The sequence below is a fragment of the Schistocerca serialis genome, chromosome 2 (genome assembly GCF_023864345.2).
Source record: "Schistocerca serialis cubense isolate TAMUIC-IGC-003099 chromosome 2, iqSchSeri2.2, whole genome shotgun sequence".
In the NCBI taxonomy this organism is placed as follows: Eukaryota; Metazoa; Arthropoda; class Insecta; order Orthoptera; family Acrididae; genus Schistocerca; species Schistocerca serialis.
The window spans coordinates 114963733-114983692 of NC_064639.1; positions in this window are offsets into that span (position 1 = coordinate 114963733).

Sequence of the window (19960 nt, forward strand, 5' to 3'; positions counted from 1 at the left end):
ATAAATAGTGCTACGACGACCTCCATGTATCAGTCACACGTTGCGACAACTTTTGGAATCATCAAGATCCTTGGAACTGAAAGAAAATTTAGAACCCACAAGGAACAACTGCGAATAATGTGTTAGGAAGTATCATTTGCAGTGGCATATGTCATAAAAAGGCGTGTTTAGGACGGTGGCAACTTCGCAATTGCCGCAGAAGGCTCATTCAGAGAGGGAAGGAGGGCTGTAAGGGGACGAGGAGGCCCACATTTCTCTAACGAGTATAGAAATGATGAGATAGGTTCTTTATTTACAAAGCTAAAGGGGCTTGTTACATTCATATGCGACAGTGACGAAACATTTTGTGGCTCACAATGCCTCTGCGTTGCATATACCACTTGTTGAATATTTCTGAAACATATATAGTGCTACGACGACCTCCATGTATCAGTCACACATTGTGACAACTTTTAAAATCATCAAGATCCTTGGAACTGAAAGAAAATTTAGAACCCACAAGGAACAACTGCGAATAATGTGTTAGGAAGTATCATTAGCAGTGGCATATGTCATAAAAAGGCGTGTTTAGGACGGTGGCAAGTTCGCAATTGCCGCAGAAGGCTCATTCGGAGAGGGAAGGAGGGCTGTAAGGGGAGGAGGAGGCCCACATTTCTCTAACGAGTATAGAAATGTTGGCATAGGTTCTTTATTTACAAAGCTAAAGGGACTTATTACATTCAAATGCCACAGTGACGAAAAATTTTGTGGCTCACAATGCCTCTGCGTTGCATATACCACTTGTTAAATATTTCTGAAACATAAATAGTGCTACGACGACCTCCATGTATCGGTCACACATTGCGACAACTTTTGGAATCATCAAGATCCTTGGAACTGAAAGAAAATTTAGAACCCACAATGAACAACTGCGAATAATGTGTTAGGAAGTATCATTTGCAGTTTCATATGTCATAAAAAGGCGTGTTTAGGACGGTTGCGTAGGTCGTAAGTGTCGCAGAGCGCTCATTCGGAGAGGGAAGGAGGGCTGTAAGGGGATGAGGAGGAGGCCCACATTTCTCTAACCAGTATAGAAATGTTGAGATAGGTTCTTTATTTACAAAGCTAAAGGGACTTATTACATTCAAATGCCACAGTGACGAAAAATTTTGTGGCTCACAATGCCTCTGCGTTGCATATACCACTTGTTAAATATTTCTGAAACATAAATAGTGCTACGACGACCTCCATGTATCGGTCACACATTGCGACAACTTTTGGAATCATCAAGATCCTTGGAACTGAAAGAAAATTTAGAACCCAAAAGGAACAACTGCGAATAATGTGTTAGGAAGTATCATTTGCAGTGGCATATGTCATAAAAGGGCGTGTTTAGACCGGTTGCGTACGTCGTAAGTGCCGGAGAGAGCTCATTCGGAGAGGGAAGGAGGGCTGTAAGGGGAGGAGAAGGCCCACATTTCTATAAAGAGTATAGAAATGTTGAGATACGTTCTTTATTTACAAAGCTACAGGGAATTATTACATTCAAATGCCACAGTGACGAAAAATTTTGTGGCTCACAATGCCTCTGCGTTGCATATACCACTTGTTAAATATTTCTGAAACATAAATAGTGCTACGAAGACCTCCATGTATCAGTCACACATTGCGACAACATTTGGAATCATCAAGATCCTTGGAACATAAAGAAAATTTAGAAACCACAAGGAACAACTGCGAATAATGTGTTAGGAAGTATCATTTGCAGTGGCATATGTCATAAAAACGCGTGTTTAGGACGGTGGCACTTGTTAAATATTTGTGAAACATAAATAGTGCTACGACGACCTCCATGTATCAGTCACACATTGCGACAACATTTGGAATCATCAAGATCCTTGGAACTGAAAGAAAATTTAGAACCCACAAGGAACAACTGCGAATAATGTGTTAAGAAGTATCATTTGCAGTGGCATATGTCATAAAAACGCGTGTTTAGGACGGTGGCAAGTTCGCAATTGCCGCAGAAGGCTCATTCGGAGAGGGAAGGAGGGCTGTAAGGGGAGGAGGAGGCCCACATTTCTCTAACGAGTATAGAAATGTTGGGATAGGTTCTTTATTTACAAAGCTAACGGGACTTATTACATTCAAATGCCACAGTGACGAAAAATTTTGTTGCTCACAATGCCTCTGCGTTGCATATACCACTTGTTAAATTTTTCTGAAACATAAATAGTGCTACGACGACCTCCATGTATCAGTCACACATTGCGACAACTTTTGGAATCATCAAGATCCTTGGAACTGAAAGAAAATTTAGAACCCACAAGGAACAACTGCGAATAATGTGTTTGGATGTAACATTTGCAGTGGCATATGTCATAAAAAGGAGTGTTTAGGACGGTTGTGTAGGTCGTAAGTGCCGCAGAGAGCTCATTCGGAGAGGGAAGGAGGGCTGTAAGGGGAGGAGGAGGCCCACATTTCTCTAACGAGTATAGAAATGTTGAGATAGGTTTTTTATATACAAAGCTAAAGGGACTTATTACATTCAACTGCCACAGTGACGAAACATTTTGTGGCTCACAATGCCTCTGCGTTGCATATATCACTTGTTAAATATTTCTGAATTATAAATAGTGCTACGACGACCTCCATGTATCAGTCACACATTGCGACAACTGTTGGAATCATTAAGATCCTTGGAACTGAAAGAAAATTTAGAACCCACAAGGAACAACTGCGAATAATGTGTTAGGAAGTATCATTTGCAGTGGCATATGTCATAAAAAGGCGTGTTTAGGACGGTTGGTAGGTCGTAAGTGCCGCAGAGAGCTCATTCGGAGAGGGAAGGAGGGCTGTAAGGGGAGGAGGAGGCCCACATTTCTCTAACGTGTATAGAAATGTTGAGATAGGTTCTTTATTTACAAAGCTAAAGGGACTTATTACATTCAAATGCTACAGTGACGAAGAACTTTGTGGCTCACAATGCCTCTGCGTTGCATATACCACTTGTTAAATATTTCTGAAACATAACAAGTGCTACGACGACCTCCATGTATCAGTCACACATTGCGACAACTTTTGGAATCATCAAGATCCTTGGAACTGAAAGAAAATTTAGAACCCACAAGGAACAACTGCGAATAATGTGTTAGGAAGTAACATTTGGAGTGGCATATGTCATAAAAAGGCGTGTTTGGGACGGTTGCGTAGGTCGTAAGTGCCGCAGAGAGCTCATTCGGAGAGGGAAGGAGGGCTGTAAGTGGAGGAGGAGGCCCACATTTCTCTAACGAGTATAGAAATGTTGAGATAGGTTCTTTATTTACAAAGCTAAAGGGACTTATTACATTCAAATGCCACAGTGACGAAAAATTTTGTGGCTGACAATGCCTCTGCGTTGCATATACCACCTGTTAAATATTTCTGAAACATAAATAAAGCTACGACGACCTCCATGTATCAGTCACACATTGCGACAACTTTTGGAATCATCAAGATCCTTGGAACTGAAAGAACATTTAGAACCCACAAGGAACAACTGCGAATAATGTGTTAGGAAGTAACATTTGGAGTGGCATATGTCATAAAAAGGCGTCTTTAGGACGGTTGCGTAGGTCGTAAGTGCCGCAGAGAGCTCATTCGGAGAGGGAAGGAGGGCTGTAAGTGGAGGAGGAGGCCCACATTTCTCTAACGAGTATAGAAAAGTTGAGATGGGTTCTTTATTTACAAAGCTAAAGGGACTTATTACATTCAAATGCCACAGTGACGAAAAATTTTGTGGCTGACAATGCCTCTGCGTTGCATATACCACTTGTTAAATATTTCTGAAACATAAATAAAGCTACGACGACCTCCATGTATCAGTCACACATTGCGACAACTTTTGGAATCATCAAGATCCAGGAACTGAAAGAACATTTAGAACCCACAAGGAACAACTGCGAATAATGTGTTTGGATGTAACATTTGCAGTGGCATATGTCATAAAAAGGCGTGTTTAGGACGGTTGTGTATTTCGTAAGTGCCGCAGAGAGCTCATTCGGAGAGGGAAGGAGGGCTGTAAGGGGAGGAGGAGGCCCACATTTCTCTAACGAGTATAGAAATGTTGAGATAGGTTTTTTATATACAAAGCTAAAGGGACTTATTACATTCAACTGCCACAGTGACGAAACATTTTGTGGCTCACAATGCCTCTGCGTTGCATATATCACTTGTTAAATATTTCTGAATTATAAATAGTGCTACGACGACCTCCGTGTATCAGTCACACATTGCGACAACTTTTGGAATCATTAAGATCCTTGGAACTGAAAGAAAATTTAGAACCCACAAGGAACAACTGCGAATAATGTGTTAGGAAGTATCATTTGCAGTGGCATATGTCATAAAAACGCGTGTTTAGGACTTTGGCAAGTTCGCAATTGCCGCAGAAGGCTCATTCAGAGAGGGAAGGAGGGCTGTAAGGGGACGAGGAGGCCCACATTTCTCTAACGAGTATAGAAATGTTGAGATAGGTTCTTTATTTACAAAGCTAAAGGGACTTATTACATTCAAATGCCACAGTGACGAAAAATTTTGTGGCTCACAATGCCTCTGCGTTGCATATACCACTTGTTAAATATTTCTGAAACATAAATAGTGCTACGACGACCTCCATGTATCAGTCACACATTGCGACAACTTTTGGAATCATTAAGATCCTTGGAACTGAAAGAAAATTTAGAACCCACAAGGAACAACTGCGAATAATGTGTTAGGAAGTAACATTTGGAGTGGCATATGTCATAAAAAGGCGTGTTTAGGACGGTTGCGTAGGTCGTAAGTGCCGCAGAGAGCTCATTCGGAGAGGGAAGGAGGGCTGTAAGGGGAGGAGGAGGCCCACATTTCTCTAACGAGTATAGAAATGTTGAGATAGGTTTTTTATATACAAAGCTAAAGGGACTTATTACATTCAACTGCCACAGTGACGAAACATTTTGTGGCTCACAATGCCTCTGCGTTGCATATATCACTTGTTAAATATTTCTGAATTATAAATAGTGCTACGACGACCTCCGTGTATCAGTCACACATTGCGACAACTTTTGGAATCATTAAGATCCTTGGAACTGAAAGAAAATTTAGAACCCACAAGGAACAACTGCGAATAATGTGTTAGGAAGTATCATTTGCAGTGGCATATGTCATAAAAACGCGTGTTTAGGACTTTGGCAAGTTCGCAATTGCCGCAGAAGGCTCATTCAGAGAGGGAAGGAGGGCTGTAAGGGGACGAGGAGGCCCACATTTCTCTAACGAGTATAGAAATGTTGAGATAGGTTCTTTATTTACAAAGCTAAAGGGACTTATTACATTCAAATGCCACAGTGACGAAAAATTTTGTGGCTCACAATGCCTCTGCGTTGCATATACCACTTGTTAAATATTTCTGAAACATAAATAGTGCTACGACGACCTCCATGTATCAGTCACACATTGCGACAACTTTTGGAATCATTAAGATCCTTGGAACTGAAAGAAAATTTAGAACCCACAAGGAACAACTGCGAATAATGTGTTAGGAAGTAACATTTGGAGTGGCATATGTCATAAAAAGGCGTGTTTAGGACGGTTGCGTAGGTCGTAAGTGCCGCAGAGAGCTCAATCGGAGAGGGAAGGAGGGCTGTAAGTGGAGGAGGAGGCCCACATTTCTCTAACGAGTATAGAAATGTTGAGATAGGTTCTTTATTTACAAAGCTAAAGATACTTATTACATTCAAATGCCACAGTGACGAAAAATTTTGTGGCTGACAATGCCTCTGCGTTGCATATACCACTTGTTAAATATTTCTGAAACATAAATAAAGCTACGACGACCTCCATGTATCAGTCACACATTGCGACAACTTTTGGAATCATCAAGATCCTTGGAACTGAAAGAACATTTAGAACCCACAAGGAACAACTGCGAATAATGTGTTAGGAAGTAACATTTGGAGTGGCATATGTCATAAAAAGGCGAGTTTAGGACGGTTGCGTAGGTCGTAAGTGCCGCAGAGAGCTCATTCGGAGAGGGAAGGAGGGCTGTAAGGGGAGGAGAAGGCCCACATTTCTCTAAAGAGTATAGAAATGTTGAGTTACGTTCTTTATTTACAAAGCTACAGGGAATTATTACATTCAAATGCCACAGTGACGAAAAATGTTGTGGCTCACAATGCCTCTGCGTTGCATATACCACTTGTTAAATATTTCTGAAACATAAATAGTGCTACGACGACCTCCATGTATCAGTCACACATTGCGACAACATTTGGAATCATCAAGATCCTTGGAACTGAAAGAAAATTTAGAACCCACAAGGAACAACTGCGAATAATGTGTTAGGAAGTATCATTTGCAGTGGCATATGTCATAAAAACGCGTGTTTAGGACGGTGGCAAGTTCGCAATTGCCGCAGAAGGCTCATTCGGAGAGAGAAGGAGGGCTGTAAGGGGAGAGGGGCGGCAAACATTTCTCTAACGAGTATAGAAATGCTGAGATAGGTTCTTTATTTATAAAGCTAAAGGGACTTATTACTTTCAAATGCCACACTGACGAAAAATTTTGTGGCACACAATGCCTCTGCGTTGCATATACCACTTGTTAAATATTTCTTAAACATAAATAGTGCTACGAAGACCTCCATGTATCAGTCACACATTACGACAACTTTTGGAATCATCAAGATCCTTGGAACTGAAAGAAAATTGAGACCCCACAAGGAACAACTGCGAATAATTTGTTAGGAAGTATCATTTGCAGTGGCATATGTCATAAAAAGGCGTGTTTAGGACGGTTGCGTAGGACATAAGTGCCGCAGAGAGCTCATTCGGAGAGGGAAGGGGGGCTGTAAGGGGAGGAGGGGGCCCACATTTCTCTAACGAGTATAGAAATGTTGAGATAGGTTATTTATTTACAAAGCTAAAGGGACTTATTACATTCAAATGCCACAGTGACGAAAAATTTTGTGGCTCACAATGCCTCTGCGTTGCATATACCACTTGTTAAATATTTCTGAAACATAAATAGTGCTACGACGACCTCCATGTATCAGTCACACATTGCGACAACTTTTGGAATCATCAAGATCCTTGGAACTGAAAGAAAATTTAGAAACCACAAGGAACAACTGCGAATAATGTGTTAGGAAGTAACATTTGGAGTGGCATATGTCATAAAAAGGCGTGTTTAGGACGGTTGCGTAGGTCGTAAGTGCCGCAGAGAGCTCATTCGGAGACGGAAGGAGGGCTGTAAGTGGAGGAGGAGGCCCACATTTCTCTAACGAGTATAGAAATGTTGAGATAGGTTCTTTATTTACAAAGCTAAAGGGACTTATTACATTCAAATGCCACAGTGACGAAAAATGTTGTGGCTCACAATGCCTCTGCGTTGCATATACCACTTGTTAAATATTTCTGAAACATAAATAGTGCTACGACGACCTCCATGTATCAGTCACACATTGCGAACTCTTTTGGAATCATCAAGATCCTGGGAACTGAAAGAAAATTTAGAACCCACAAGGAACAACTGCGAATAATGTGTTAGGAAGTATCATTTGCAGTGGCATATGTCATAAAAAGGCGTGTTTAGGACGGTTGCGTAGGTCGTAAGTGCCGCAGAGAGCTCATTCGGAGAGGGAAGGAGGGCTGTAAGGGGAGGAGGAGGCCCACATTTCTCTAACGAGTATAGAAATGTTGAGATAGGATCTTTATATACAAAGCTAAAGGGACTTATTACATTCAACTGCCACAGTGACGAAACATTTTGTGGCTCACAATGCCTCTGCGTTGCATATATCACTTGTTAAATATTTCTTAAACATAAATAGTGCTACGAAGACCTCCATGTATCAGTCACACATTACGACAACTTTTGGAATCATCAAGATCCTTGGAACTGAAAGAAAATTGAGACCCCACAAGGAACAACTGCGAATAATTTGTTAGGAAGTATCATTTGCAGTGGCATATGTCATAAAAAGGCGTGTTTAGGACGGTTGCGTAGGTCATAAGTGCCGCAGAGAGCTCATTCGGAGAGGGAAGGAGGGCTGTAAGGGGAGGAGGAGGCCCACATGTCTCTAACGAGTATAGAAATGTTTAGATAGGTTATTTATTTACAAAGCTAAAGGGACTTATTACATTCAAATGCCACAGTGACGAAAAATTTTGTGGCTCACAATGCCTCTGCGTTGCATATACCACTTGTTAAATATTTCTGAAACATAAATAGTGCTACGACGACCTCCATGTATCAGTCACACATTGCGAACTCTTTTGAAATCATCGAGATCCTTGCAACTGACAGAAAATTTAGAACCCACAAGGAACAACTGCGAATAATGTGTTAGGAAGTATCATTTGCAGTGGCATATGTCATAAAAACGCGTGTTTAGGACTTTGGCAAGTTCGCAATTGCCGCAGAAGGCTCATTCAGAGAGGGAAGGAGGGCTGTAAGGGGACGAGGTGGCCCACATTTCTCTAACGAGTATAGAAATGTTGAGATAGGTTCTTTATTTACAAAGTTAAAGGGACTTATTACATTCAAATGCGACAGTGAGGAAAAATTTTGTGGCTCACAATGCCTCTGCGTTGCATATACCACTTGTTAAATATTTCTGAAACATAAATAGTGCTACGACGACCTCCATGTATCAGTCACACATTGCGACAACTTTTGGAATCATCAAGATCCTTGGAACTGAAAGAAAATTTAGAACCCACAAGGAACAACTGCGAATAATGTGTTAGGAAGTAACATTTGGGGTGGCATATGTCATAAAAAGGCGTGTTTAGGACGGTTGCGTAGGTCGTAAGTGCCGCAGAGAGCTCATTCGGAGAGGGAAGGAGGGCTGTAAGTGGAGGAGGAGGCCCACATTTCTCTAACGAGTATAGAAATGTTGAGATAGGTTCTTTATTTACAAAGCTAAAGGGACTTATTACATTCAAATGCCACAGTGACGAAAAATTTTGTGGCTCACAATGCCTCTGCGTTGCATATACCACTTGTTAAATATTTCTGAAACATAAATAGTGCTACGACGACCTCCAAGTATCAGCCACACATTGCGACAACTTTTGGAATCATCAAGATCTGTGGAACTGAAAGAACATTTAGAACCCACAAGGAACAACTGCGAATAATGTGTTAGGAAGTATCATTTGCAGTGGCATATGTCATAAAAGGGCGTGTTTAGGACGGTTGCGTAGGTCGTAAGTGCCGGAGAGAGCTCATTCGGAGAGGGAAGGAGGGCTGTAAGGGCAGGAGAAGGCCCACATTTCTCTAAAGAGTATAGAAATGTTGAGATACGTTCTTTATTTACAAAGCTACAGGGAATTATTACATTCAAATGCCACAGTGACGAAAAATGTTGTGGCTCACAATGCCTCTGCGTTGCATATACCACTTGTTAAATATTTCTGAAACATAAATAGTGCTACGACGACCTCCATGTATCAGTCACACATTGCGACAACATTTGGAATCATCAAGATCCTTGGAACTGAAAGAAAATTTAGAACCCACAAGGAACAACTGCGAATAATGTGTTAATAAGTATCATTTGCAGTGGCATATGTCATAAAAACGCGTGTTTAGGACGGTGGCAAGTTCGCAATTGCCGCAGAAGGCTCATTCGGAGAGGGAAGGAGGGCTGTAAGGGGAGGAGGAGGCCCACATTTCTCTAACGAGTACAGAAATGATGAGATAGGTTCTTTATTTACCAAGTTAAAGGGGCTTATTACATTCATATGCCACAGTGACGAAAAATTTAGTGGCTCACAATGCCTCTGCGTTGCATATACCACTTGTTAAATATTTCTGAAACATAAATAGTGCTACGACGACCTCCATGTATCAGTCACACATTGCGACAACTTTTGGAATCATCAAGATCCTTGGAACTGAAAGAAAATGTAGAACCCACAAGGAACAACTGCGAATAATGTGTTAGGAAGTATCATTTGCAGTGGCATATGTCATAAAATGGCGTGTTTAGGACGGTTGCGTAGGTCGTAAGTGCCGCAGAGAGATCATTCGGAGAGGGAAGGATGGCTGTAAGGGGAGGAGGAGGCCCACATTTCTCTAACGAGTATAGAAATGTTGGGATAGGTTCTTTATTTACAAAGCTAAAGGGACTTATTACATTCAAATGCCACAATGACGAAAAATGTTGTGGCTCACAATGCCTCTGCGTTGCATATACCACTTGTTAAATATTTCTGAAACATAAATAAAGCTACGACGACCTCCATGTATCAGTCACACATTGCGACAACTTTTGGAATCATCAAGATCCTTGGAACTGAAAGAAAATTTAGAACCCACAAGGAACAACTGCGAATAATGTGTTAAGAAGTATCATTTGCAGTGGCATATGTCATACAAAGACGTGTTTAGGACGGTTGCGTAGGTCGCAAGTGTCGCAGAGAGCTCATTCGGAGAGGGAAGGAGGGCTGTAAGGGGAGGAGGAAGCCCACATTTCTCTAACGAGTATAGAAATGTTAAGATAGGTTCTTTATTTACAAAGCTAAAGGGACTTATTACATTCAAATGCCACAGTGACGAAAAATGTTGTAGCTCACAATGCCTCTGCGTTGCATATACCACTTGTTAAATATTTCTGAAACATAAATAGTGCTACGAAGACCTCCATGTATCAGTCACACATTACGACAACTTTTGGAATCATCAAGATCCTTGGAACTGAAAGAAAATTTAGAACCCACAAGGAACAACTGCGAATAATGTGTTAGGAAGTAACATTTGCAGTGGCATATGTCATAAAAAGGCGTGTTTAGGAAGGTTGCGTAGGTCGTAAGTGCCCCAGAGAGCTCATTCGGAGAGGGAAGGAGGGCTGTAAGGGGAGGAGGAGGCCCACATTTCTCTAACGAGTATAGAAATGTTGAGATAGGTTCTTTATTTACAAAGCTAAAGGGACTTATTACATTCAAATGCCACAGTGACGAAAAATTTTGTGGCTCACAATGACTCTGCGTTGCATATACCACTTGTTGAATATTTCTGAAACATAAATAGTGCTACGACGACCTCCATGTATCAGTCACACATTGCGAACTCTTTTGGAATCATCAAGATCCTTGGAACTGAAAGAAAATTTAGAACCCACAAGGAACAACTGCGAATAATGTGTTAGGAAGTATCATTTGCAGTGGCATATGTCATAAAAAAGCGTGTTCAGGACGGTGGCAAGTTCGCAATTGCCGCAGAAGGCTCATTCGGAGAGGGAAGGAGGGCTGTAAGGGGAGGAGGAGGCCCACATTTCTCATACGAGTATAAATATGTTGAGATAGGTTCTTTATTTACAAAGCTAAAGGGCTTATTACATTCAAATGCTACAGTGACGAAAAATTTTGTGGCTCACAATGTTTCTGCGTTGCATATACCACTTGTTAAATATTTCTGAAACATAAATAGAGCTACGACGACCTCCATGTATCAGTCACACATTGCGACAACTTTTGCAATCATCAAGATCCTTGGAACTGAAAGAAAATTTAGAACCCACAAGGAACAACTGCGAATAATGTGTTAGGAAGTATCATTTGCAGTGGCATATGTCATAAAAAGGCGTGTTTAGGACGGTTGCGTAGGTCGTAAGTGCCGCAGAGAGCTCATTCGGAGAGGGAAGAAGGGCTGTAAGGGGAGGAGGAGGCCCACATTTCTGTAACGAGTATAGAAATGTTGAGATAGGTTCTTTATATACAAAGCTAAAGGGACTTATTACATTCAACTGCCACAGTTGCGAAACATTTTGTGGCTCACAATGCCTCTGCGTTGCATATACCACTTGTTAAATATTTCTGAAACATAAATAGTGCTACGACGACCTCCATGTATCAGTCACACATTGCGACAACTTTTCGAATCATTAAGATCCTTGGAACTGAAAGAAAATTTAGAACCCACAAGGAACAACTGCGAATAATGTGTTTGGAAGTATCATTTGCAGTGGCATATGTCATAAAAACGCGTGTTTAGGGCGGTGGAAAGTTCGCAATTGCCGCAGAAGGCTCATTCAGAGAGGGAAGGAGGGCTGTAAGGGGAAGAGGAGGCCCACATTTCTCTAACGAGTATAGAAATGTTGAGATAGGTTCTTTATTTACAAAGCTAAAGGGACTTATTACATTCAAATGCCACAGTGACGAAAAATTTTGTGGCTGACAATGCCTCTGCGTTGCGTATACCACTTGTTAAATATTTCTGAAACATAAATAGTGCTACAACGACCTCCATGTATCAGTCACACATTGCGAAAACTTTTGGAATCGTCAAGATCCTTGGAACTGAAAGAAAATTTAGAACCCACAAGGAACAACTGCGAATAATGTGTTAGGAAGTAACATTTGCAGTGGCATATGTCATAAAAAGGCGTGTTTAGGACGGTTGCGTAGGTCGTAAGTGCCGCAGAGAGCTCATTCGGAGAGGGAAGGAGGGTTGTAAGTGGAGGAGGAGGCCCACATTTCTCTAACGAGTATAGAAATGTTGAGATAGGTTCTTTATTTACAAATCTAAAGGGACTTATTACATTCAAATGCCACAGTGTCGAAAAATTTTGTGGCCCACAATGCCTCTGCGTTGCATATACCATTTGTTAAATATTTCTGAAACATAAATAGTGCTACGACGACCTCCATGTATCAGTCACACATTGCGACAACTTTTGGAATCATCAAGATCCTTGGAACTGAAAGAAAATTTAGAACCCACAAGGAACAACTGCGAATAATGTGTTAGGAAGTATCATTTGCAGTGGCATATGTCATAAAAAGGCGTGTTTAGGACGGTTGCGTAGGTCGTAAGTGCCGGAGAGAGCTCATTCGGAGAGGGAAAGAGGGCTGTAAGGGGAGGAGGAGGCCGCCATTTCTCTAAAGACTATAGAAATTTTGAGATAGGTTCTTTATTTACAAAGCTACAGGGAATTATTACATTCAAATGCCACAGTGACGAAAAATTTTGTGGCTCACAATGCCTCTGCGTTGCATTTACCACTTGTTAAATATTTCTGAAACATAAATAGTGCTACGACGACCTCCATGTATCAGTCACACATTGCGACAACATTCGGAATCATCAAGATCCTTGGAACTGAAAGAAAATTTAGAACCCACAAGGAACAACTGCGAATAATGTGTTAGGAAGTATCATTTGCAGTGGCATATGTCATAAAAACGCGTGTTTAGGACGGTGGCAAGTTCACAATTGCCGCAGAACGCTCATTCAGAGAGGGAAGGAGGGCTGTAAGGGGACGAGGAGGCCCACATTTCTCTAACGAGTATAGAAATGATGAGATAGGTTCTTTATTTACAAAGCTAAAGGGACTTATTACATTCATATGCCACAGTGACGAAAAATTTTGTGGCTCACAATGCCTCTGCGTTGCATATACCACTTGTTAAATATTTCTGAAACATAAATAGTGCTACGACGACCTCGATGTATCAGTCACACATTGCGACAACTTTTGGAATCATCAAGATCCTTGCAACTGAAAGAAAATTTAGAACCAACAAGGAACAACTGCGAATAATGTGTTGGGAAGTATCATTTGCAGTGGCATATGTCATAAAAAGGCGTGTTTAGGACGGTTGCGTAGGTCGTAAGAGCTGCAGAGGGATCATTCGGAGAGGGAAAGAGGGCTGTAAGGGGAGGAGGAGGCCCACATTTCTCTAACGAGTAAAGAAATGTTGAGATAGGTTCTTTATTTACAAAGCTAAAGGGACTTATTACATTCAAAAGCCACAGTGACGAAAAATTTTGTGGCTCACAATGCCTCTGCGATGCATATACCACTTGTTAAATATTTCTGAAACATAAATAGTGCTACGACGACCTCCATGTATCAGTCACACATTGCGAACTCTTTTGGAATCATCAAATTCCTTGGAACTGAAAGAAAATTTAGAACCCAGAAGGAACAACTGCGAATAATGTGTTAGGAAGTATCATTTGCAGTGGCATATGTCATAAAAAGGCGTGTTTAGGACGATGGCAAGTTCGCAATTGCCGCAGAAGGCTCATTCAGAGAGGGAAGGAGGGCTGTAAGGGGACGAGGAGGCCCACATTTCTCTAACGAGTATAGAAATGTTGAGATAGGTTCTTTATTTACAAAACTAAAGGGACTTATCACATTCAAATGCCACAGTGACGAAAAATTTTGTGGCTCACAATGCCTCTGCGTTGCATATACCACTTGTTAAATATTTCTGAAACATAAATAGTACTACGACGACGTCCATGTATCAGTCACACATTGCGACAACTTTTGGAATCATCAAGATACTTGGAACTGAAAGAAAATTTAGAACCCACAAGGAACAACTGCGAATAATGTGTTTGGAAGCAACATTTGCAGTGGCATATGTCATAAAAAGGCGTGTTTAGGACGGTTGCGTAGGTCGTAAGTGCCGCAGAGAGCTCATTCGGAGAGGGAAGGAGGGCTGTAAGGGTAGGAGGAGGCCCACATTTCTCTAACGAGTATAGAAATGTTGAGATAGGTTCTTTATTTATAAAGCTAAAGGGACTTATTACATTCAAATGCCACAGTGACGAAAAATTTTGTGGCTCACAATGCCTCTGCGTTGCATATACCACTTGTAAAATATCTCTGAAACATAAATAGTGCTACGACGACCTCCATGTATCAGTCACACATTGCGACAACATTTGGAATCATCAAGATCCTTGGAACTGAAAGAAAATTTAGAACCCATAAGGAACAACTGCGAATAATGTGTTAGGAAGCAACATTTGCAGTGGCATATGTCATAAAAAGGCGTGTTTAGGACGGTTGCGTAGGTCGTAAGTGCCGCATAGAGCTCATTCGGAGAGGGAAGGAGGGCTGTAAGGGTAGGAGGAGGCCCACATTTCTCTAACGAGTATAGAAATGTTGAGATAGGTTCTTTATTTACAAAGCTAAAGGGACTTATTACATTCAAATGCCACAGTGACGAAAAATTTTGTGGCTCACAATGCCTCTGCGTTGCATATACCACTTGTAAAATATCTCTGAAACATAAATAGTGCTACGACGACCTCCATGTATCAGTCACACATTGCGACAACATTTGGAATCATCAAGATCCTTGGAACTGAAAGAAAATTTAGAACCCATAAGGAACAACTGCGAATAATGTGTTAGGAAGTATCATTTGCAGTGGCATATGTCATAAAAAGGCGTATTTAGGACGGTGGCAAGTTCGCAATTGCCGCAGAAGGTTCATTCAGAGAGGGAAGGAGGGCTGTAAGGGGACGAGGAGGCCCACATTTCTCTAACGAGTATGGAAATGTTGAGATAGGTTCTTTATTTACAAAACTAAAGGGACTTATTACATTCAAATGCCACAGTGACGAAAAATTTTGTGGCTCACAATGCCTCTGCGTTGCATATACCACTTGTTAAATATTTCTGAAACATAAATAGCACTACGACGACGTCCATGTATCAGTCACACATTGTGACAACTTTTGGAATCATCAAGATCCTTGGAACTGAAAGAAAATTTAGAACCCACAAGGAACAACTGCGAATAATGTGTTTAGAAGTAACATTTGCAGTGGCATATGTCATAAAAAGGCGTGTTTAGGACGGTTGCGTAGGTCGTAAGTGCCGAAGAGAGCTCATTCGGAGAGGGAAGGAAGGCTGTAAGGGGAGGAGGAGGCCCACATTTCTCTAACGAGTATAGAAATGTTGAGATAGGTTCTTTATTTACAAAGCTAACGGGACTTATTACATTCAAATACCACAGTGACGAAAAATTTTGTGGCTCACAATGCCTCTGCGTTGCATATACCACTTGTAAAATATTTCTGAAACATAAATAGTGCTACGACGACCTCCATGTATCAGTCACACATTGCGACAACATTTGGAATAATCAAGATTCTTGGAACTGAAAGAAAATTTAGAGCCCACAAGGAACAACTGCGAATAATGTGTTAGGAGGTATCATTTGCAGTGGCATATGTCATAAAAAGGCGTGTTTAGGACGGTTGCGTAGGTTGTAAGTGCCGCAGATAGCTCAATCGGAGAGGGAAGGAGGGGTGTAAGGGGAGGAGGAGGCCCACATTTCTCTAACGAGTATAGAAATGTTGAGATAGGTTCTTTATTTACAAAGCTAAAGGGACTTATTACATTCAAATGTCAGAGTGACGAAAAATTTTGTGGCTCACAATGCCTCTGCGTTGCATATACCACTTGTAAAATATCTCTCAAACATAAATAGTGCTACGACGACCTCCATGTATCAGTAACACATTGCGACAACATTTGGAATCATCAAGATCCTAGGAACTGAAAGAAAATTTAGAACCCACAAGGAACAACTGCGAATAATGTGTTAGGAAGTATCATTTGCAGTGGCATATGTCACGAAAACGCGTGTCTAGGACGGTGGCAAGTTTGCAATTGCCGCAGAAGGCTCATTCAGAGAGGGAAGGAGGGCTGTAAGGGGACGAGGAGGCCCACATTTCTCTAACGAGTATAGAAATGTTGAGATAGGTTCTTTATTTACAAAACTAAAGGGACTTATTACATTCAAATGCCACAGTGACGAAAAATTTTGTGGCTCACAATGCCTCTGCGTTGCATATACCACTTGTTAAATATTTCTGAAACATAAATAGTGCTACGACGACCTCCATGTATCAGTCACACATTGCGAACTCTTTTGGAATCATCAAGATCCTTGGAACTGAAAGAAAATTTAGAACCCACAGGGAACAACTGCGAATAATGTGTTAGGTAGTATCATTTGCAGTGGCATATGTCATAAAAAAGCGTGTTCAGGACGGTGGCAAGTTCGCAATTGCCGCAGAAGGCTCATTCGGAGAGGGAAGGAGGGCTGTAAGGGGAGGAGGAGGCCCACATTTCTCATACGAGTATAGATATGTTGAGATAGGTTCTTTATTTACAAAGCTAAAGGGACTTATTACATTCAAATGCTACAGTGACGAAAAATTTTGTGGCTCACAATGTTTCTGCGTTGCATATACCACTTGTTAAATATTTCTGAAACATAAATAGAGCTACGACGACCTCCATGTATCAGTCACACATTGCGACAACTTTTGCAATCATCAAGATCCTTGGAACTGAAAGAAAATTTAGAACCCACAAGGAACAACTGCGAATAATGTGTTAGGAAGTATCATTTGCAGTGGCATATGTCATAAAAAGGCGTGTTTAGGACGGTTGCGTAGGTCGTAAGTGCCGCGGAGAGCTCATTCGGAGAGGGAAGAAGGGCTGTAAGGGGAGGAGGAGGCCCACATTTCTGTAACGAGTATAGAAATGTTGAGATAGGTTCTTTATATACAAAGCTAAAGGGGCTTATTACATTCAACTGCCACAGTTGCGAAACATTTTGTGGCTCACAATGCCTCTGCGTTGCATATACCACTTGTTAAATATTTCTGAAACATAAATAGTGCTACGACGACCTCCATGTATCAGTCACACATTGCGACAACTTTTCGAATCATTAAGATCCTTGGAACTGAAAGAAAATTTAGAACCCACAAGGAACAACTGCGAATAATGTGTTTGGAAGTATCATTTGCAGTGGCATATGTCATAAAAACGCGTGTTTAGGGCGGTGGCAAGTTCGCAATTGCCGCAGAAGGCTCATTCAGAGAGGGAAGGAGGGCTGTAAGGGGAAGAGGAGGCCCACATTTCTCTAACGAGTATAGAAATGTTGAGATAGGTTCTTTATTTACAAAGCTAAAGGGACTTATTACATTCAAATGCCACAGTGACGAAAAATTTTGTGGCTCACAATGCCTCTGCGTTGCGTATACCACTTGTTAAATATTTCTGAAACATAAATAGTGCTACAACGACCTCCATGTATCAGTCACACATTGCGAAAACTTTTGGAATCGTCAAGATCCTTGGAACTGAAAGAAAATTTAGAACCCACAAGGAACAACTGCGAATAATGTGTTAGGAAGTAACATTTGCAGTGGCATATGTCATAAAAAGGCGTGTTTAGGACGGTTGCGTAGGTCGTAAGTGCCGCAGAGAGCTCATTCGGAGAGGGAAGGAGGGTTGTAAGTGGAGGAGGAGGCCCACATTTCTCTAACGAGTATAGAAATGTTGAGATAGGTTCTTTATTTACAAATCTAAAGGGACTTATTACATTCAAATGCCACAGTGTCGAAAAATTTTGTGGCCCACAATGCCTCTGCGTTGCATATACCATTTGTTAAATATTTCTGAAACATAAATAGTGCTACGACGACCTCCATGTATCAGTCACACATTGCGACAACTTTTGGAATCATCAAGATCCTTGGAACTGAAAGAAAATTTAGAACCCACAAGGAACAACTGCGAATAATGTGTTAGGAAGTATCATTTGCAGTGGCATATGTCATAAAAAGGCGTGTTTAGGACGGTTGAGTAGGTCGTAAGTGCCGGAGAGAGCTCATTCGGAGAGGGAAAGAGGGCTGTAAGGGGAGGAGGAGGCCGCCATTTCTCTAAAGACTATAGAAATTTTGAGATAGGTTCTTTATTTACAAAGCTACAGGGAATTATTACATTCAAATGCCACAGTGACGAAAAATTTTGTGGCTCACAATGCCTCTGCGTTGCATTTACCACTTGTTAAATATTTCTGAAACATAAATAGTGCTACGACGACCTCCATGTATCAGTCACACATTGCGACAACATTCGGAATCATCAAGATCCTTGGAACTGAAAGAAAATTTAGAACCCACAAGGAACAACTGCGAATAATGTGTTAGGAAGTATCATTTGCAGTGGCATATGTCATAAAAACGCGTGTTTAGGTCGGTGGCAATTTCACAATTGCCGCAGAACGCTCATTCAGAGAGGGAAGGAGGGCTGTAAGGGGACGAGGAGGCCCACATTTCTCTAACGAGTATAGAAATGATGAGATAGGTTCTTTATTTACAAAGCTAAAGGGACTTATTACATTCATATGCCACAGTGACGAAAAATTTTGTGGCTCACAATGCCTCTGCGTTGCATATACCACTTGTTAAATATTTCTGAAACATAAATAGTGCTACGACGACCTCGATGTATCAGTCACACATTGCGACAACTTTTGGAATCATCAAGATCCTTGCAACTGAAAGAAAATTTAGAACCAACAAGGAACAACTGCGAATAATGTGTTGGGAAGTATCATTTGCAGTGGCATATGTCATAAAAAGGCGTGTTTAGGACGGTTGCGTAGGTCGTAAGAGCTGCAGAGGGATCATTCGGAGAGGGAAAGAGGGCTGTAAGGGGAGGAGGAGGCCCACATTTCTCTAACGAGTAAAGAAATGTTGAGATAGGTTCTTTATTTACAAAGCTAAAGGGACTTATTACATTCAAATGCCACAGTGACGAAAAATTTTGTGGCTCACAATGCCTCTGCGTTGCGTATACCACTTGTTAAATATTTCTGAAACATAAATAGTGCTACAACGACCTCCATGTATCAGTCACACATTGCGAAAACTTTTGGAATCGTCAAGATCCTTGGAACTGAAAGAAAATTTAGAACCCACAAGGAACAACTGCGAATAATGTGTTAGGAAGTATCATTTGCAGTGGCATATGTCATAAAAAGGCGTGTTTAGGACGGTTGCGTAGGTCGTAAGAGCTGCAGAGGGATCATTCGGAGAGGGAAAGAGGGCTGTAAGGGGAGGAGGAGGCCCACATTTCTCTAACGAGTAAAGAAATGTTGAGATAGGTTCTTTATTTACAAATCTAAAGGGACTTATTACATTCAAATGCCACAGTGTCGAAAAATTTTGTGGCCCACAATGCCTCTGCGTTGCATATACCATTTGTTAAATATTTCTGAAACATAAATAGTGCTACGACGACCTCCATGTATCAGTCACACATTGCGACAACTTTTGGAATCATCAAGATCCTTGGAACTGAAAGAAAATTTAGAACCCACAAGGAACAACTGCGAATAATGTGTTA